Raw genomic sequence first — 18,655 nt, 5'->3', positions numbered from 1 at the left:
TTCTCTGAAGGGTCCCTTGGCAATGGCTCACACTGAGTCTTCCTTTGAAACTGAAATTTCACACAGATGTTAGTTGTCGGAACATCTTTGCTGTTTTGTCCAGTTCATGAGGAGGCTTAGAACCTGCAGGCTCTGGTCTTTCTCTGGTTTAAATTGAGGGCTCCTTCTAACCTCTCTGTCCTGACCTCCAGCTTAGGTACTCCAGAGGACACATACTGGCCCCTCTTGTCCAAATCTCTCCTCTGTTTCCTTCCTCCTGGCCCACGGTTGCCAACCGAGCATCCTGGACCAGTATTCTCAGTCAGCAACCATGGGCACCATTTCTCACTTACGACCCTGACGTGTGTGATTTACTTTCTCAGGTCCTTTGCAAGTCCTTTCTCCTCCCGGTCTGCTGTCCCCTCTTTCAGAGCACCTCTGGCTTCCTCAAGAAGGCAACAAAGACGACGGGACACCTTCCTGGTTTAATGAGCCACTGTCCTCATGGGCTCCTCTTGGTGCATCTCTCAGGTTTCTCTGTCTGTTCTACCTGTCCATTCTTTGTTTGCTGGCTTGCTTGTTTTGAGATAGGGTTTCACACTGTACCCCAACTGGCCTCAAAGGTCTTAGGTTAGAATACAGATGTTAAGACCAGAGCTCTAGCAGCTATCTTGGGCCATGAGGTTGTCTCAGGTCTCTGACCCAGCATGCTCCTTACCTACTGTGAGCCAAAAACCTAACTTCTCACACATGAAGAAGAAACTTGTTTCTTACGTCTTATGTCTTTGTTCCCATAGATTTTTTGGGGGGTTGGTTTTTCAAGACAGGATTTCTCTGTGTAGCCCTGGCTGTCCTGGAACTTACTCTATACACCAGGCTGGCCTTGACCTCACAGAGATCTGACTGCCTCTGCCTCCTAAGTGCTGGAATTTAAAATGTGCACCATCCCCACCCCCCTCCCCCATGCCTGTGTCCGATTGGTGAGTATAATTCAGGGGCAAGATCTGTAAAAGTGGGCTGGAGAGATGGCTCAGAGGTTAAGAGTGCCATCTGCTCTTCCAAAGGTCCTGAGTTCAATTGCCAGCAACCATATGATGGCTCACAACCATCTATAATGAGATCCAGTGTCCCCTTCTGGCCTGCAGGAGTGCATGCAGGCAGAACACTGTATAAATAATAAATAAATCTTTTTTTTTTTTAATCTGTAAAAGTATTCAGGTGATGGGAACAGCAAAAGCACCACTTACTGAAGCACTGGCCCGCAGCAGACACTGCCCTAAGCATCTTACCCCTATAGCATACCACTGAATCCTTACAAACAGTGACTGTCTAAGGCAGCTGCTGCTATGGCAGTACTAGAGACGAACAAACAGCTGTAGCATGCTTACCATCTACGCACCTGGGCTGCAGAGGCAGAAGCTCAATCACAAGTTCAAGGCCAGCTTGGGTACATACTGAGACGTCAATAAATATGAAATAAAGATTGGCAAGATGGCTCAGCGGATAAAAGTGCATGCTTGCTGCACAACTCTGAGCTTGATCCCTAGATCCCACATGGAAGGAGAAAACAGACTTCCCCAGAGTTGTCCTCCTCCACTTATGTACTGTGGTACATACACCATATACACACATATACACCATATACTTGCACATATAATAATAATAATAAAATAAAAAATATTTTTAAAAATTTAAATCAACTGAGCAGACAGGCCCAGGCAGATTAGGTCACCACCTGTCCACCAGCTAGAGACCCTCACTGGGACTGAGTATTTGGACAAAGGTAAGATTTGAGCTCAGCTCTAAACCCAGTTCTGAACTTGCCCAACAAGGGCTCCCTGGCATTTCATGTTCTGTCTGACAGGCGTGCTCCTGTCCCTCTGACTTGGGTTCTACTCCACTGTTTCCTTCTCAGCTCAGTCAATACAGCCACTTTTCCTTTTCCTGCCTGGAACAGTCAGCTCCTGCACTCAGGCCAGCTGTGTCCTGAGAGTGTGCCCAGTCCTGTCACTGCTCTACACCTGCACCTGTCAGTGCAGGGTCAGTGCCTCAGGCGCACTTAGGGATCTCAGGGCTCCTGGCCATAGCATCAGCTACTTCTGTAAACTGACTTCAGCCAGGTTCTTGGAGTTACTGAAACTTTCCATTTGACCAATTCAACACTCCTCTCCCCCACAGCACTCTGGGTAGACCTCTGCACTCTGCAACCCCACAGCTGAGCAGCTTCTCTCTCTACCCAGACTCTGAATGGAGTGAGGGCCAACAGTGCACCTCCAAGTCACAAGGCTCCACACCCCAGGCCACAGCAGTCCATGGGAACTGCTAACAGCTTCCCAGGTTCTCCACTGAAACTGCAAGTCCTTCCCAGACCGCAAAATGTTGGGCAGATTGGGGGCAGCCTTCCTGCTCAGGGGCAAAGATCTCTGTACCCAGGAGGCGCCAACTATCACTAGAGGAAGGACTGCCCCAAAGACCCAACCTGAGTCTTCACTCAGGGCAACGGAGGGAAATGAAATCCTTTGGAGTTAAGATCTGACTGACTGACACACATTAGAGAATGAGCCTCTGACCCTGTCCAACACAGGGGGCCCAGCTCAGGGGCAGGAGACAGACCATGATGGAAGGAGACAGAGGCAGGGGTACCATGGCCTTCCTTCTTAGCTCCTCCTCTTGCCCCTCCCCCAGCCTTTCCATTGTACTCCAGTACCCCCATGCTGGCACTCCCCAGCTGTGCACCCAGCATCCCTTGCTTACCGCACAGCCCTCCCGAGCAACCCCATCATCTCCTACAGTAGACCCCAGGGGCCATAAACTCAAGAAGGACCCATCCAAGAGGCATTAGACAGCCTCATGAACAGTGCCAGCTTCCTTCTCCCTGGCAGTGGCAGACGCTGATGCTCCCAGTGCACTGTTCAGCAAGAAGTCTCTTCTAGTGCCAGATGAGTGATCAGTCACCAATGGACAGTCCAACCAAGCCGCACCAAGGCTAGCCAGACTCAAAATGGCCAAACCCCAGTTCACTATCTTCTTCCTCCCCACCTAATACTCCTTTCACATTCCATTTCTCAGTGGCTGGGCCCACCCGCCATCTCCTGTCAACAGACATCCCTCCTTTAGCACTACATCATCGTGTAGAGGGCCTACCACCTCAGCCTCATAAAGCAAGCACCCATGGCCAGGATCAGGACCCACTAGCTGCATCTAGACTCTGGTAACAGTGTTCATCATCTCCTGATCCCCACCTCCACCATCATCTCCACACTACACCAGGGTCAGCAGTGACAGGGCTTGAACCATCTTCCGTCGATCCCGGGACAAGGCCTAAATGCATGCCTGCTGTCCGCTGGGTCCTCTGAAGGCCCCTTCCACCCACCATTTCCCCCAGCTTCTCTTACAGTGACACACTCAGCACACACACCGGCCTCACCCAGACTTCTGTGTGGCTGCCCAGTGCACTGCCTGTCCAAGCCCTGCTCTGGAGAGCTGAAGCCCTTCTCTAAGACCTGAAGTGCTGCGTGGCCTCTCTCAGCACTGGCCATGCCTCATTTACTGTCTGCTGCCCATCCAGACTGCAGGTGCCCCGGGCAGTGACACAGGGTAGAGCCCAGTTACACACCCCATAGATTTGCACATTATGATTAAAGCCACTGATGAGTTCAAAGTGTCCTCGCATTCTCTCAAGAAGCAAGGGGGCAGCTAGTCTCCTGTCACGGACCAGCTCAGTCGGGGTTAGGTCTTTGGGAACAGGAGTTTTTGAAGCAGTGAAAAGAGATGAGGTTTGTTGACGCTCAGAAACATAGCTAAGAATTAGTCATTTGTTAATATATTGTGACATTACTAAAAAACAAAGTGTTTCAAAACTATCTTAATTCCCATATCCCCAGCACCAGGTGCTGGACAAAAATTAATTTTAAAAATGTTTACCCTAAAAAAAAAACCATACATATTGATACCAAGCCAATAACTTTAAAACAATAATGTCTTTTATTGTACATACTGTACCTTATATTGTTTCATTTAAAGTTATAATTCAAATTATGACAACACTATCTACACCTGTACTGTGTATACTTAATTACACACTAACTCCTTTAAGCCTACCCCATAAAAACTGTAACCACCACAAAGCCCCTGCTTCCAAAAATAAATACATATAATCCTAACCTACTTACTTAAAAAATACACACAAATCAAAACTCAAGGTTAAGTCACTCTGTCACGCCTTATCTCTGTTCACCAACGCTTCAAAAACCCCCGTTCCCAAGGACCTATCCCCAGCTGAACCAGTCCTGACAGTCTTTCAGCAGCAGAAAGAAGGCGAGCTGCCCTCCTGAAGCCAGAGAGACAACAGCTCAGAAAGCAGGCTTAGCTGACTGACAGCGGATCCTGGAACCAACAGCTAGGACACAACGTGGCAGAGATTTCTAGCTCAGCTCACACAGTGCCATTTCCTGGGACCGGCATCTATCCCCTCCCCTTGTTTTCAACACTGGCCATGCTGGCATCCTCCTGGCTCCAAGTCTTAAGGACTGGAAGACAGACATATCACCACACTGGGCTGCAGTTAATATTTCACACGCTGATTGTTACTGCTTTTGTTTAGTCATTTAATATTTGTACAAGACAGAGAACAGGGCTGGTTCCCACTGCTCCATAGCCAGCACAGAGCTGGAACTCAGTAGCCCCAACAAGGACTAGACAAGCAGACAGATGGACAGATGGGCTGGCAGGACAGGGAAAAAAGAGGAACAGGGCTGCCCTCTGTCTTCGGCTGCCGGTACAGTCTGACTGCGTCCAATTCAGCCTTCTCTGTCATCCAATCCTGGGCTTTCCTACTTAGGAGGATGCACAGACACCAGCAAATTCTTCAAGGCAAATTCCGGCTCCATGTGTGGTGATTTTTCCTAAATGCAGGCTGCTCTTCCCTGTTCTAGGATCACTGGGTATGCTGGTAAAACTGGTTCCCAAAACCCTCCCAGGCCTAAGAAGCTCCCCCATTACCCCAGCCCAGAAAGATGATGGAAGCCACAGACCAGAGACAGTGTTTTGTCACAGGCTGGACAGCAGAGCCTCACACCCCGACAGAGTTTGTAGTCTCAATAACGAATCACCAAAAGCACCCCGCCTCAGAGGCTGTCATCTGAGCTAAGCCCCTAACCGCTGACATGGTTCATTAGCTGCCGTGTAAGACCTCCTGGCAGCTGTCACAAGATTGCTATATTCCAATGGACTTGCCCACATGCCTGAAAAATCTGGACAACTGAGTGTCAGGGCTGGACAAAGTCTCTGTCCTCATCTGGGAAGGAGGGCAGTAGACTGACACTCAGCCTGGTGAGCACAAAGGCCATGGGGTGCTAGGTGCAAAGGTGCCCAGAGATAAGTTACATAAGAAAGCTAACTGAAGTCAGCGGGAGGGCCACATACCAACCAGCAAACAATTCTAATCAAAACCTTCCCCACAAAACCCAGCCCTAACTCTGGGCATTAGGCGCCAAGCACACACACCAGTGATCACTATCTCACTATTTCCTAGAAAGTCAGGATTCACTGGTCAACCTTGAGTTGAACTGAACTCCCCAAACCCAATGACAGGGAATTTAAAATATATAAAATCAAGCAAAACTATACTAGGTGCTTTTGTCCAGTGCAGCTCCACCTCCTCACCTCACCTGTGACTACACAAGGCAAGCATCAGCTTATCCTCTAAGGTGTCTAAGTGTAAAAAGAGGCTCCTGCCTCAGCAAAGGAGCCCTAACTCTCTCACACCACTCTCACTGTGGACAGTTAACCTCTCTGAGCTTCCACTCTTTTACTGCATCACACCTACCCTGTCCACCCTGCCCAGTCGGCAGAAGGCAGAGATAAAGCGCTCCAACACTGTATGATGGGCAGGACCTCTGAGCCATGGGTTCAAATCAGTCCATTTTCATCATCAGTTCTTTCCTCACTCAGCAGATACCTGTTAGTGAGCAAGGCAGCCACAGTCCTTATCGGCACTGTGGATGCTGCACCAGGGCCCCAGACACACAGTAGCCACTTATCAAAAGAGCAGAGATTGTCTTTATTGTTATTGTTTGTTTTTGTTTTTGAGACAGGGGTTCCCTGTGTAGCCCTGGCCATCCTGGAACTCACTTTGTAGAGCAGGCTGGCCCCGAACGCAGATCTCTGCCTGCCTCCACCTCCCGAGAACTGGGATTACTCCCAGTTCTGCAGGCCTGGCTAACAGTCAGCCTGGGACAAACAAATACCCAGAGGAAAGAAGGAAAAGGAAGGCAGGCAAGCAGGAAGGAAGGAGTGAAGGAAAGAGGGGAGAAGTTACAGAGAACTTAGAAGGAAGAAAATGTAAAAGTCATTAATTCCACATAACACTTTATTACCACAAAGAAGCAAAACAAGTTCTTCTGAATTTATAACCTTGTTTTCCATAAATATTTAATTCAAAACTGTACTAGCAGATCTCCCTTGCCCTACTTACCAGACTCTACAAGAGTGAGAGTTATTGAACCCAATAAACGTGGCCTTAAAGATGCTCCTTATTGCGCCTTCCTTTCCAAATGAGGTGGTTTTCAAGAAACCTGCAACTGTCAAGGCCAAACCTCTAAATTTCCTTCCGATTCCTACATGATTGTCTTAACCTTAAACTCAAACCTTATAAAAAAAGATTTTAGTGGATCTCTGTGAGTTCGAGGCCAGCCTGGTCCAGGGCAGCCAAAGCTACACAGAAGAACACTGTCTCAAACAAACAAAGCAAAACAAAACACGGCATTCACATGTGATCATTGGTGCCCCACAAAAGACATCCCAGAAACCAGTCCATGATGAAGAGTCTCATCCTAGCACACATGGACAGTTGCTCTTGAGCAAACTCTTTACCATGTGCTGCTTAGTGTCATCTCTTGGAAACCCTGTGAGGGCCATGCAGAGGGGGACATTATCTCCACACAAATCAGAAAACAGGAGGGTGGGCACTTCCTGGGGGCCAGGCGCTCCACAGTGCAGACTCTGTGCCTCAGCCTCTCTGGCAGAGGAGCACAGAACTTTTGCAGAAGAGGAGACTTGTGAGGCCTGGGTCTGCAGCCTCTGCTCTCCTCAGTGAGCGCAGATGAGACAAGCCCACACAGTGGCCCCTGGGGAGAGCTCAGGGAGAGCTCAGTACTCAGGCAAGCAGGGTGCTCACCATGACATGGGGCCTGACCACCCTTTATGAAGAGCTGAGCAAGTGGGGAAAGCAGACCCCTGTAGACCAGCTCACTAGCCTGGGAGGAGCATCCTCAGGAGGGCTGGGGGCTATCTGTGACTTCCAGTTGGCTTCTCTTGGCCTTCCAATTAGCACCATTGATACTGTCCTAAGACCAGAAGAAACAGGCAGAGAGGCACCACTTGGTGCTCTTCCAGACAGCTTTCTTCCAGGACTGTGCTAAGTACCCCCACTGTATTCTACTTCAAAGCCCCGAGTTAGAGAAGACTCCCAAGGCAGGGAAGACACTTGCTGTGGGTAGCACAGGCTGTGGCACAGCTAGAACGGCACCCCAGCTCAGCCTACTCCAGAGCCTGAATCTGCTCAGCCACTTAGCCCCATGGCTTCAGTGATGGTTAATCACGTCAGCCACCCTCCATTTGTACTCAGGGTAGGACAGGACTACATCTTCCCCAGGCGCCTGTTGTCCGGTACAACATGTAGCCCATAGCAGGCAGCAGAGCGGACAGGGAACGCTCATCTGAAGAAAGCAGCACATCCTCTCCAAGACCAATGAGTGCCCACAATGACAGTTAAGGAAGTACATTCTGTGAACACCGCAAATCTAACCAACTTCCTCTTGCCCATGTCAAAGGCTGGGGCTGGAGAGCTGGCTCAGCAATTAGGAGAACATGTTGCAAGCTGGGTGTGGTGGCACATGCCTTTAATCCTAGCACTCAGGGAGGCAGAGGCAGGTGGATCACTGTGAGTTCAAGGTTACAGAGAGAAACCCTGTCTCAAAAAAAATTTTAAAAAGGTGTTGTTATTCCAGAGGACCAGAATTTGGTTTCCAGCACCTCCATGGCGGGGCACAACCACCTGTAACTCCAGACCCAGGGGATCTGACACCCTTTTCTACACTCCACAGGCTCCTGCACATACATAGTGCACAAAAACTCATGCAGGCACACATATGTACAAATAAGTAAATATTTTTTAAAATCTATAGGCTACCTAGTCCTCTCCCTCAGCCTCCAGCCTCCAGCCCAGCCACTGGCAAGCTGAGGATGGTGGGGACAGAGGTACATGTCAGCAACATGACCAGCCCATCTTCAGGCCTATTTTCCTCCCAGCTCTGCCCACTCTAGACTCCCCAGGGCAAGAGTTGCGACCACACCCAAATCCCATAGCTTGTTGGGGTCTTTGGATAAGCACTCAGGAATCTGGAGATTTAGGAAGAGTCCAGAGACTAGGCTGGCTTACAGAAAAACCATGGGCAAGCACAGTTGGGACACAGGACTCATCTGGACAGAGGTCCATCATGCCACTACCGAAGAAGCCTGTTCTAGGCAGAGCCTGGGAACTCAGCAGCGAGCCGACTTTCTCTGAGCACAAAGAAACACAGACACAATGCCATACACACAATAACTCAGTGCATGGGTGGTCAAGGCGTGCACGTGATGGCAGTGAAGAACTGAGTAGCTTTCACAAAGAAGGAAAGATGAACCCGGGCAGTGACGCACACCTTTAATTCTAGCACTCCAGAGGCAGAGGCAGGTGGATCTCTGAGTTGGAAGCCAGCCAGGGATACACGGAGAAACAGTGTCTCAAAAAACAAAACACAATTTTTTTAAAGGAGGAAACATGGAGGCTGGGGAGATCCCTCCCCACGTCACCCAGGATAAGTCATTATTCCCTGCTTCTGCGATGCTGATACTGCTGGGCTTGCCACTCTGCTCTGTAACCAGCGGCTGGAGTGTCTCTCTCCATACAGCCAGTGAACACTTCAAAGGCCATGGCTATGTGCCTCATACTGTGTATGTCTCCACGCTCACTTTTAGCTGCCCAGTGAGCATCTGCTGGCAAGGAGCAGAATCCGCTTCCAGTTGTGAGGCACAGCACCCACCAGGCATCTGCACAGCCTGCCTCTGCACTTTGATGTCCTCTCATCTGCACAAACCCCGAGGCAGATCTGATTATCATCACCCATCTTACAGACAAGGAAACCATGATGCAGGACCAGAACATAAATTGTCCCATGTCATACAACCAGTCAGTGCCAGGGCTAGACTTCAAATCACAGGCTAAAGGGAAACTCAAGTCTCAATTCCAAAGAGCAAGTATCCCCTTTCCTTTCTCTTTCGGTTCTGTGTCACATGCAGATGCACAGAGTGCCCTTTAACCTACTGTTCACTGGGACCAAAGCCATTTCATCTCTCAAGAAGAAAAAGGGGCAACTCCTGTTAGTCTTCCAAACAATGGCTGCTAGCCCAGAAGGAGTAAGCACCATGGAGGTGAGGGATAGCAAACAGTGCTCACAGGAGCAGAGGAATTCTATGTACCAGCTGGAGCATTCCCCCAGGCCGGAAACTTTTCCAAACTAGAGTAAATGAATACATGGAGGGTGGGGGGTGTACAATCTGCTACATGAGAAACAATATAGGATAAACAAAAAAACTGGTCACTGCAGCTGCCTCCAGGGAGAGGACTAGGAACTGACAGTTTGAGGCAAGACAAGACACTTCACATCTGAGCCCCCTACTTGCTTAAAACAATCCCTGTAATTTTTCTTTAAAACTGCTTTTTAAGCTGGGCGCAGTAGCACACCCCTTTAATCCCAGCACTCAGGAGACAGAGGCAGGTGGAACTTTTGTTTTTTTGAGATGGTTTCTCTGTATAGCCTTGCAGTCCTAGACTGCTTTGTAGACCAGGCTGGCTTCAAACTCATAGAGATATGCCCGTTTTCTGCCTCTCTGAGTGCTGGGATTACAGGTGTGTGTCACCACCACACCCAGCATTTAGACTTCTTCTTTTTCTTTTTCTTTTCTTTTTTTTTTTTTTTTTTCCTTTAGACTTCTTGAGATAAAAATTTTAAAATATGGGCTGGAGAGATGGCTCAGCAGTTTAGAGCACTGGCTGTTCACCCAAAGGTCCTGAGTGCAACTCCCAGCAACCATCTATAATGAGATCTGATGTCTTCATCCATTTGATGCTCTCTTCTGCCATGGAGGCATATATGCAGTAGAATGAATATATATATATATATATATATATATATATATATATATATATATATATTTTTTTTTTTTTTTTAAAGACTTAAAAAAATTTAAACATTATTTAAAAGAAATGACCCAATAGAAAGGCCATTGAACAAACACTGCATGAGTTTAGTGTGCAGTGAGACAGGATTGTAGGGTACCACCTTCCTTTTCTCTCATTTTTTTTTTCTAGTCAATGTGTTTTGATCATATTCAACCCCAACTCCTCCCAGGTCCACCCCTTCCCTACCCACTCAACTGTGTCCTCTTTGTTTGTTTGTTTTGGTTTTTCGAGACAGGGTTTCTCTATAGCCTTGGCTGTCTGGACTCACTTTGTAGGGCAGGCTGGCCTCAAACTCCCAGCAATCCGCCTGCCTCTGCCTCCCAAGTGCTGGGATTAAAGGTGTGCACCACCACCACCTGGCTGTCTTCTTTGTTTTTTGTTTTAAATCCATCAAGTCCGATTTGTGCCACCCATATACCCTTGGTGTGAGGCATGCTACTGGACCATGGAAACACACCAAGAACCATACTCGAAGAAAACTGACTCTCACCCTTCTAGCAGCTTCTCAGCCAGAGGTGGGGCTTCATGGCCAGCTCCTCTTTCCAGCTGGGATTTGGTCTGCCTTAGGCTTGCACAGGGCTGTGCATGCTCTCACAACTGCTGCCATGCGTTCCTATGTGCAGCTGCCCTGCTCTGTCTGGAAAACACTGCTGCTTCAGCCATCCCCACCCATGGCTTTCATAGTCTTTCCATCCCCTCTTCCTCCTTAATGATCCTTGAGCTTTAGGAGGAGGGATGTGATACAGATGTCCCATCTAGGGCTGAGCATTCTACTGTCTGCCTGCCTGCCTGTCTCTCTGTGTGTGTGTGTGTGTGTGTGTGTGTCTGTGTGTCTGTGTCTGTCTGTCTGTCCGTGTGTCTGTCTGTCTGTCTGTGTCTCTCTCTCTCTCTTAATTCACCTTATTTTTCTTGTATAAAAACTCCGTGTGGTAGCCACAGCTGGAGCCTGGATCCTCTGAATAGAGACTCTACTGTGGCTTTTCACAAGATGACCAGAGAATTCCTGATAAGGAGACTTGGGGAGCGCAGTCTCTTTCCAGAGGTCGGCTGTCAGGTAGCTGTAGGTCTTGGAGATGGCATCCACGGTGGCCTTATCTGCATCTTAACAATAAAAGAAGTTCCCAACTTGGTTTCTTCATGTTCTATGATTCAAGTATGTGGCGTCTTCAACAATAGGGTCTTAACATCAAGTTCTGAAGAGTAGCCAATAGCATTGGCTATAATGTTTGAGGGTTTAAGGAATCTGGTAACTGATTTCTGAAACTGAACTTTTTGTTTGTTAGTCTGTGCTGTCCCGTGACACATCAGTACTCTGTTATAGGGTAACCCTATTTTAATTTCATATATATTCTCCTATATATAGTTTCTACAGTAGTAGGTTTCCATAAGACACTGTTATTTATCCCTCTTGTTATTTAACCTCTTCCTGTTTCATAGCTTTTGCCTTTCACATTAAAGTTCACAAATTGCACTATGACATTGTGATATTATTTTCTTTGTATGAGATCAGGTCTCACTATGTGGTTCTGAGGGCCTTGAAAGCACGCAGATTTGCCTGCCTCTGCCTCCCGAATGCTGGGATTAAAGGTGTCCATTGCCACATCCAGTTGTGACATTCTTGTGCAACAGACAAACACAGGCTAAAGGAACTACAGACTTGCAACCAGCAGCAACAGCCAGCCAGACCGCCTTCCTAGAGAATGCCCTCCCTCTGCTCCAGCAACAGAGATTTGGTGACTCCCTACCAAGTGTCCAACAGGGTCTATATAACTCTGTTTTATTTTCAGAAACAGGTCATTGTGAGCTACCTGATGTAAGTGCTGGGAACCGAACTCGGGTCCTCTGGAAGAGCAGCAAGTGTCCGAACCATGGAGACACCTGTTCAGCCCCTGGACAGATATTTTTAAAAGAACTAAAACACGTGTCACTGGCTTCCGCCTTCCTGCTTTTCTTAAAGATGTTAAGATTTTCAGCTTGCCAATCAGAAGCCAGAGTTAGCACTCCCAAGGATCACACTGCCCAGCACTCTCCCACTCACTCAAAAAACATAGCTCTGGAGAGGGAAGGAGACTTGTTCAAGGTTACATAAGAAGCAAAGGCCTCAATTCCTGGTCCTCACCTCCTTGCATGATGCCACATGCTGTTCTGAGTAACTGTCCCCTGGGAAGACAGGGGACAGCGCAGGAGAAGAAAGGTTCCAAAACTGGGTACCAAGGAATTAAAGTGCCTTCACATAGCTTATTGATTCTTCACAACAAATTTACAAGGTATTCAGACTTGTTCTTATTTTTTACAACTAAAGACAGCAAAGCTCTGAGATGGTAAAAAGCTAGTACTAAGTCACAGGGCAGAAGGAGGCCCCAGTCAATTTGCCTGCCCACCTAGTCAGAGCTGGAAGGGGTTTTGGAGGTAACCGTTTTCTATTAGGCAGTTTCCTCTCAGCTCTGAATGTTATCATGCCGATAACAAATTAAGAAGCCAATTACAGGGCAAGTGAAATGGCTCAGAGGCTAAAGGTACCTACCACCAAGCCTAAGATCCATATGGTAGAAGCAGAGAACAGACTCCCACAAGTTATCCTTTGACATTTACACTGTTACATGCATAAATACACACACAAAATAAATGTAATAAAATATTTTTTTAGCCAGGCTGTGGTGACACATGTCTTTAATCCCAGCATTTGGGAGGCAGAGGCAGGTGGATTTCTGAGTTCAAAGGCAATCTGGCATACAGACTGAGTCCCAGGCCAGCCAGAGTTATACAGAGAAACCCTGTCTCAAAAAAGCATACACACACACACACACATATTATATGATGAGAAGAAAGAAAAGCTATCCATCTCATTTTCTGATATTTGCTCTTATTGCCAACCACCAGGCTTGGGACTTCATTTTTACACACAGGACATAAGAAGAGCGACATAACTAAGGACATAACTAAGAGACACTTACATAGTTTTGTCCAAGACAGGGAGAAACAATTCACATGTACTGCTTCTAGACCTAACACCTGCCACACAATGCTCCACCAACAAGAGCCTATCCCTGAGACATCTCCATGATGTCACTGGATCACCATACCAAGGGCAGCAAGCTACTAGCACCATGGTGTTTGGTCCCCAAAAGTCCCAGGCTCCTAAACTGAAGACAAATGCAAGCAAGCAAAGAAGCTTCTGCCACCTTGTCCTCTGTTCATATAACTAAGGAACAAAAGTGGCCAGTTGCTAGTAAGATAACACAAGATACCCAAAGGTTACATGCAGATAAAGGATATTTCTGGGGCACCAGGGGCCCTATCATCTCTCTCCCTTCTGTCTCCATAAACATCCAATGATGGGCTATTGTGTTCTTCATCCTCAAATCTTCCTTCTGGAATGTGGCAGGATCCAGTTGGATGGGAGTGGCTCCATGATAGGCCTAATCCATCAGCTTAGAGTCCTCACTGGGACTGGGGTCTAAAGGTCAGCCAACAATGCAACATGCTTTACTTTCCATTGACCATGGCTCCCCAGGTTGTAGTAGCCTTCTAAGACGTCACAGGGAATAAATACCAGAATCTAAAACACCACTAGTTTGGAGGAACGAGTTCCCCAACACAAACCTAATTCCAAACTCTCAACAAAGAGGCCTCGTCTCATCTCTTGACAAGTAATTCCCCTGTGGCCCCCAGAAGGTCACAATTAGGCACCAGTATGGTCATTTTGCAAAGAACAAAAAGGAAAAATAACTCTTAGGTGTCTGTCACTGAGTCAAAAAGCTGAGCTGCTCCGGTTCCGCCTCTTCGCCCTCACCACCCTGTTGCCGCTGCCATTACTACCTTTTTGAGACCAGCACCGTGAAGATCTGCATGAGCATTTGCCACCCACCAGGAGTCAACAATCCGGAACCCTTTGGAGCATCGCATCGCACCAACTACTACTATTAAAGAGCACACATTCTTCAACAGCCAATCAGACAATGAAGCCAACCACCCGCAATCCAGCCCTGTTGAAACAGCAACAGGGGAGATTAAAAAAAAAAAAGTAGTGCGCCCCACTTAGGTCTCCGAGTGGCACAGGGAATCAACCGGCCTATTAACCAGGGCAGCTGCGATCCTAGTGCGAATGAGCAAAGACACCGGCGGGCCAGGCTCGCCCCTCCAAAAGGCAACCGTGGATGCCTCCAGAGCCCACAGAGAAGCCAAAGCCCAAAGGCGGCGGAGAGGACAGCGTTCCCTTCTCTGGAATGGGTCCCACTCACCCTCAGTCTACTCCTCACTTGCTGCCGGTCTTCCGGACCTGCCAACGATCCTCAGCCCCGCCCCCTCCCCGCCCCTACAGGATTCTCCCCATCCCGGACCGCTGCACCTGTGCTTTTCCCAACTCTCCTTGCAGCCCCTCCCACTACCGCCCCAGGCCCCGCCCCTCACACCTGAGCCCTTTTCCCGACCGATTACCCACACACAGGTTCTCGTTCCCTTCCTTGGGACCTGACTGACCCCCCCGAGGCCCCACGACTAGCGCCAAGGCCCCCAAGGTCCCCTCAAAGGCCGCAGGTCCCGCCTCCCGCACCTGCGCCCTTTTCCCCCGGCCCCCGCCATCCCCCTCCCCCGCCATTCGTGCCCCTGGGACCAGAGCCGACCATGGTCCCGCCCCCCAAGCCGAGGTCCCACCCTCGAGCCGAGGCCCCGCCCAGACCCCTCAGGCCTGGGGTCCCGCCCCCCCCCCAGCACCTGCAGCGGCCCGCGCCCAGGGCCCCGCCCAGCCCCGCCCCTCCCCTCGCCGGCCTGCCCCGCCAGCCGCTCCTCTCACCGCTGCAGTCCGGGCTGGTCACCTTGACGCGGGCTGCAGTGCCTGCCGCCGCTTCCTCATGGCCCTGCGAGAGGCCCAGCGGCAGCGGCGACTTCGTTCCGAGGCCGGGGCCGGGCCAAGCTGGGCTGAGGATGGGCCGGGCGCAAGCTTGAAACGCAGGGCCGACACGGGAGCCCAGCCGGTGCCCAGCCGCAGTAGGAACCGTCCACTCCCGGGCCTGAGCGGCGGGCAGCTCAGCCAATCGGCGGGCGGCACCATACCTGGATCCTCCAACCGGCTTGTCGTAGGGGCGGAGACACGCAAATGAACCGGCTGGCTGCGCCAGTGCGCAGCCGCTGCAGCCGCGGTCCCTCCACCAGCCAAGGCCTGGGTTTCAGTCTGCAGACGCTGAGGCTTGCAGGGATGCTCCGCGCCTCTCACCGGGCTCAGCCGCCCGCCACGCCCACCCCTGCCTAGAAATAGCGAACACTCATTCTGCAGGCATCCTTCCAGGCCTCACCCAAACGTCCCCCTTAAATTCCTACCTAGAATTTATCGTTTTCAACAACACCAACACAAAAAGAGGCTTTGTGAGCAAGACACCATCACCTTAGTGGCCATTCTTCACAGACATGCTCAGATGATTCCTTCTTTGATTTTAAATCCATCAAATCGATGATTACAATCCAGTAACATACTTCGAGGTACTTGGGACTGATCTATGTATTTCGCAGCCGGTAAAAGTTAGGTCTTGCCCAAGACCATGCCAAATGCAAAGCTGGGAGGGTGGGCCTGGAAGCTGTCTCCCTGCGCCTAGGACCCTTTTAAGCTGGGCCAGGCATTTGCGGCAAGCAGAGGTAAGTCATCTGGCCTAAAGGCAGAGGAGGTAAGTTACAAAGACTGTGGGAGCCAGAGGGCAGCTGTAAAGGCCTGAAGGTGAGGAAATACAGTAAAATTCTGTTATGCCTACCAGAGAAAGGAGGTAGGATACTTCTGGGACCTGTAGGCAATATCATTGCTTTGATAACTTTGTCATTCGTGCTGCTGTAGCATTAGGGTATGCATTACTATTCAAAAGAGGGGGGGATAATAAAGTCTGCAGAAATTAAACTTCTAAGTGTGGGCTGGGGGGATAGGGGATCTTTATGGCAAGCACCTGCTATTATTTTCATTAACAACACGGTAATGGTGCCAGGCGTGGTGGCGCACGCCTTTAATCCCAGCACTCAGGAGGCAGAGGCAGGGGGATCGCTGTGAGTTTGAGTCCAGTCTGGTCTAAAAAGTGAGTCCAGGACAGCCAAGGCTACACAGAGAAACCCTGTTTAAAATTAATTAATTAATTAATTAATTAATTAATTAATTAAAATAAAAACCACAGTAACGATTGAAGGTTAGTGTTAACTGTTTCTCTTAACTAAAACAAGAGATGCATAGTGTGAGGATTCTTTTGGAAGATTCTGAATCCAGGGATATGCAGGGTGAGAGGTGAGAGCAAAAGCTTGAGGAAGGTTGGGGATATGGCTCTGAACGTGAGCGTATCTGGTGGTAAAGCGTGAAGACCTGTTCAAGTGCTCAGAGCACACATAATGAAATGGGCCCGCTTGTGCAGACACCTGTAACCCTACTGCTTAGGGTTTGGGGGATGAAGCAAGAGACTTGCTGTGGCTTGCTGTCTGCCAGGTGCAGTGAGAGACTCTATCTCAAGGGACTAGCACGGAGAGTGTAGAGAGGGACACTTGGCATTCTCCTCTGGCCTCTGCAAGCGCGTGAGCATGCATCACCTGCACACCACACACAAAGCAAACACAATTATTGCTGGGCGTGGTGGCACACACCTTTAATCCCAGCACTTGGGAGGCAGGGTCAGGCAGATCTCTGTGAATTTGAGGCCCGTTTGGTCTACAAAGAGTTCTAGGACAGCCAGGCCTACACAAAGAAACCCTGTTTCAAAAAACAAAATAGTGGGCTGGAGAGATGGCTCAGTGGTTAAGAGCACTGCCTGGTTCAATTCCCAGCAACCACATGGCAGCTCACAACTGTCTGTAACTCCAAGATCTCACACCCTCACACCAATGCACATAAATTAAAATTAAATAAAATATTTTTAAAACAAAATAAATAGATAGAGACATTCATACATACATACATACAATTATTATAGTGTTTATAAATATTTATAAATTATTATAAAGCCTAGAGATACTTGTTGAGTCCAAGCTCTGGTTGTACACCAGCAACTAGCTGTGTGTATGCATGCAAGTTATTTTTACATGCCTCCATTTCTTTTTGTTTAACTTATCTTTATTTTATGCACATTCATGTTTTGCCTGCATGTGTGTCTGTGTGAGGGTATCATATCTCTTGGAACTAGAGTGACAGGCAGGTAGGTGTAAGCTGCCATAAATAGTGTATACTGCTCTGGTAGGGGACCCAGGTTCAGTTTCTAGCACTCATTTTAGGTGTCTCACAACTAGCTATAATTCTAGCTACAGGTTCCTCTCCCACCTCTGGCCTCCACCTCCACTTGTGTGCACTTGTGTGCACATACCTAGACACACACTTACACACACACACACACACACACACACACACACACACACACAAAACACCTTTTTTGTTTTGTTTTTTGTGTAGATTTGGCTGTCCTAGACTCACTTCGTAGACCAGGCTGGCCTTGAAATCACAGTGATCCACTTGCCTCTGCCTCCTGAGTGCTTGGATTAAAGAAAGGCATGCACCACGCCAGGGTTTCTCTGTGTAGCCTTGGCTGCCCTAGACTTTGCAGAAGACCTGGCTGGCCTCAAACTTGCAGTGATCTGTCTGCCTCTGCCTCCCAAATGTCAAAATAATTTTTTTATATTTATTATTATGTATACAGTGCTCTGCCTGCATGTACACCTGCAGGTCAGAAGAGGGCATCAGAACACATTATAGATGGTTGTGAGCCACCATGTGTTTGCTGGGAATTGAACTTAGGACCTCTGAAGAGCGGTCAGTGCTCTTAACCTCTGAGCCATCTCTCCAGAACACACAATTTATAAGGTAATTTGAAAATATTTTGAAAAGGATGAATATCTTAGCCGGGCACAGTGGTGCACACCTCTAATCCCGGCAAGTGGATCTCTGAGTCTGAGGGCAGCCTAGACTACAGAATGAGTTCTAGGACGGCTGAGACTATACAGAGAAACCCTGTCTTATATTTCTAGTTGTGAGCCTAGCCTTTAACAGCTGAGCCATTTCTCCAGCCCAAGAAACCCTGTTTTGGTTGGGGGCAGATAGTACCTTTAAAACAACACTCTCTCCAGGCAGGCAGTTGGAAGGATGAGATGGAATATGTGAAAGAGGGCCTGGCACCTAACAGGACCTCAGTAAGCCTTAGCTACCATTAATGCACCTGTGGTTTTGGGCATGCGCAGACTGTCCTTAAGCACAACATTTGCAATATACGCTTGCTAATGGCATCAGGTGGCTAGTCTTGATTGTCAGCTTGACAGATTTAGACTCACATACAGAAACCTCTGGGCCTATCTGCAAAAGATTTCCTAGTCTGGGATAACTGAGCTGGGGAAACCCGTCCTGAGAGTGGGCAACTCAACAGGCTGGGCTCCAGGCTGAATAGAAGG

At 48.8% G+C, this 18,655-nt stretch overlaps 2 protein-coding genes across 10 annotated transcripts in view; one reads left to right on the top strand and one right to left on the bottom strand.

Moving 5' to 3' along the window:
* Rpl12 (ribosomal protein L12) overlaps positions 1-18,655 on the top strand; it is a 1,083,577-nt gene that overhangs the window by 393,762 nt on the left and 671,160 nt on the right. The gene's annotated exons all lie outside the window — the stretch shown is intronic.
* Positions 1-18,655, bottom strand: part of Ralgps1 (Ral GEF with PH domain and SH3 binding motif 1) — a 254,600-nt gene that overhangs the window by 221,355 nt on the left and 14,590 nt on the right. For 2 of the 9 annotated variants that reach the window (XR_007832901.1, XM_051166243.1), the window contains exon 1: positions 15,054-15,274. The exons of 1 other annotated variant lie outside the window; for it this stretch is intronic. The gene's annotated coding sequence lies outside the window, so the exon portion shown is untranslated. Of the gene's footprint in view, positions 1-14,502; positions 14,527-15,053; positions 15,278-18,655 lie in introns of those variants that run through there. 6 more of the 9 variants (XM_051166237.1, XM_051166240.1, XM_051166241.1 and 3 more) reach the window with 4 other exon arrangements.

The sequence above is a fragment of the Acomys russatus genome, chromosome 24 (genome assembly GCF_903995435.1).
Source record: "Acomys russatus chromosome 24, mAcoRus1.1, whole genome shotgun sequence".
NCBI classification, from domain to species: Eukaryota; Metazoa; Chordata; class Mammalia; order Rodentia; family Muridae; genus Acomys; species Acomys russatus.
This window is presented reverse-complemented; position numbering and strand designations above follow the sequence as displayed.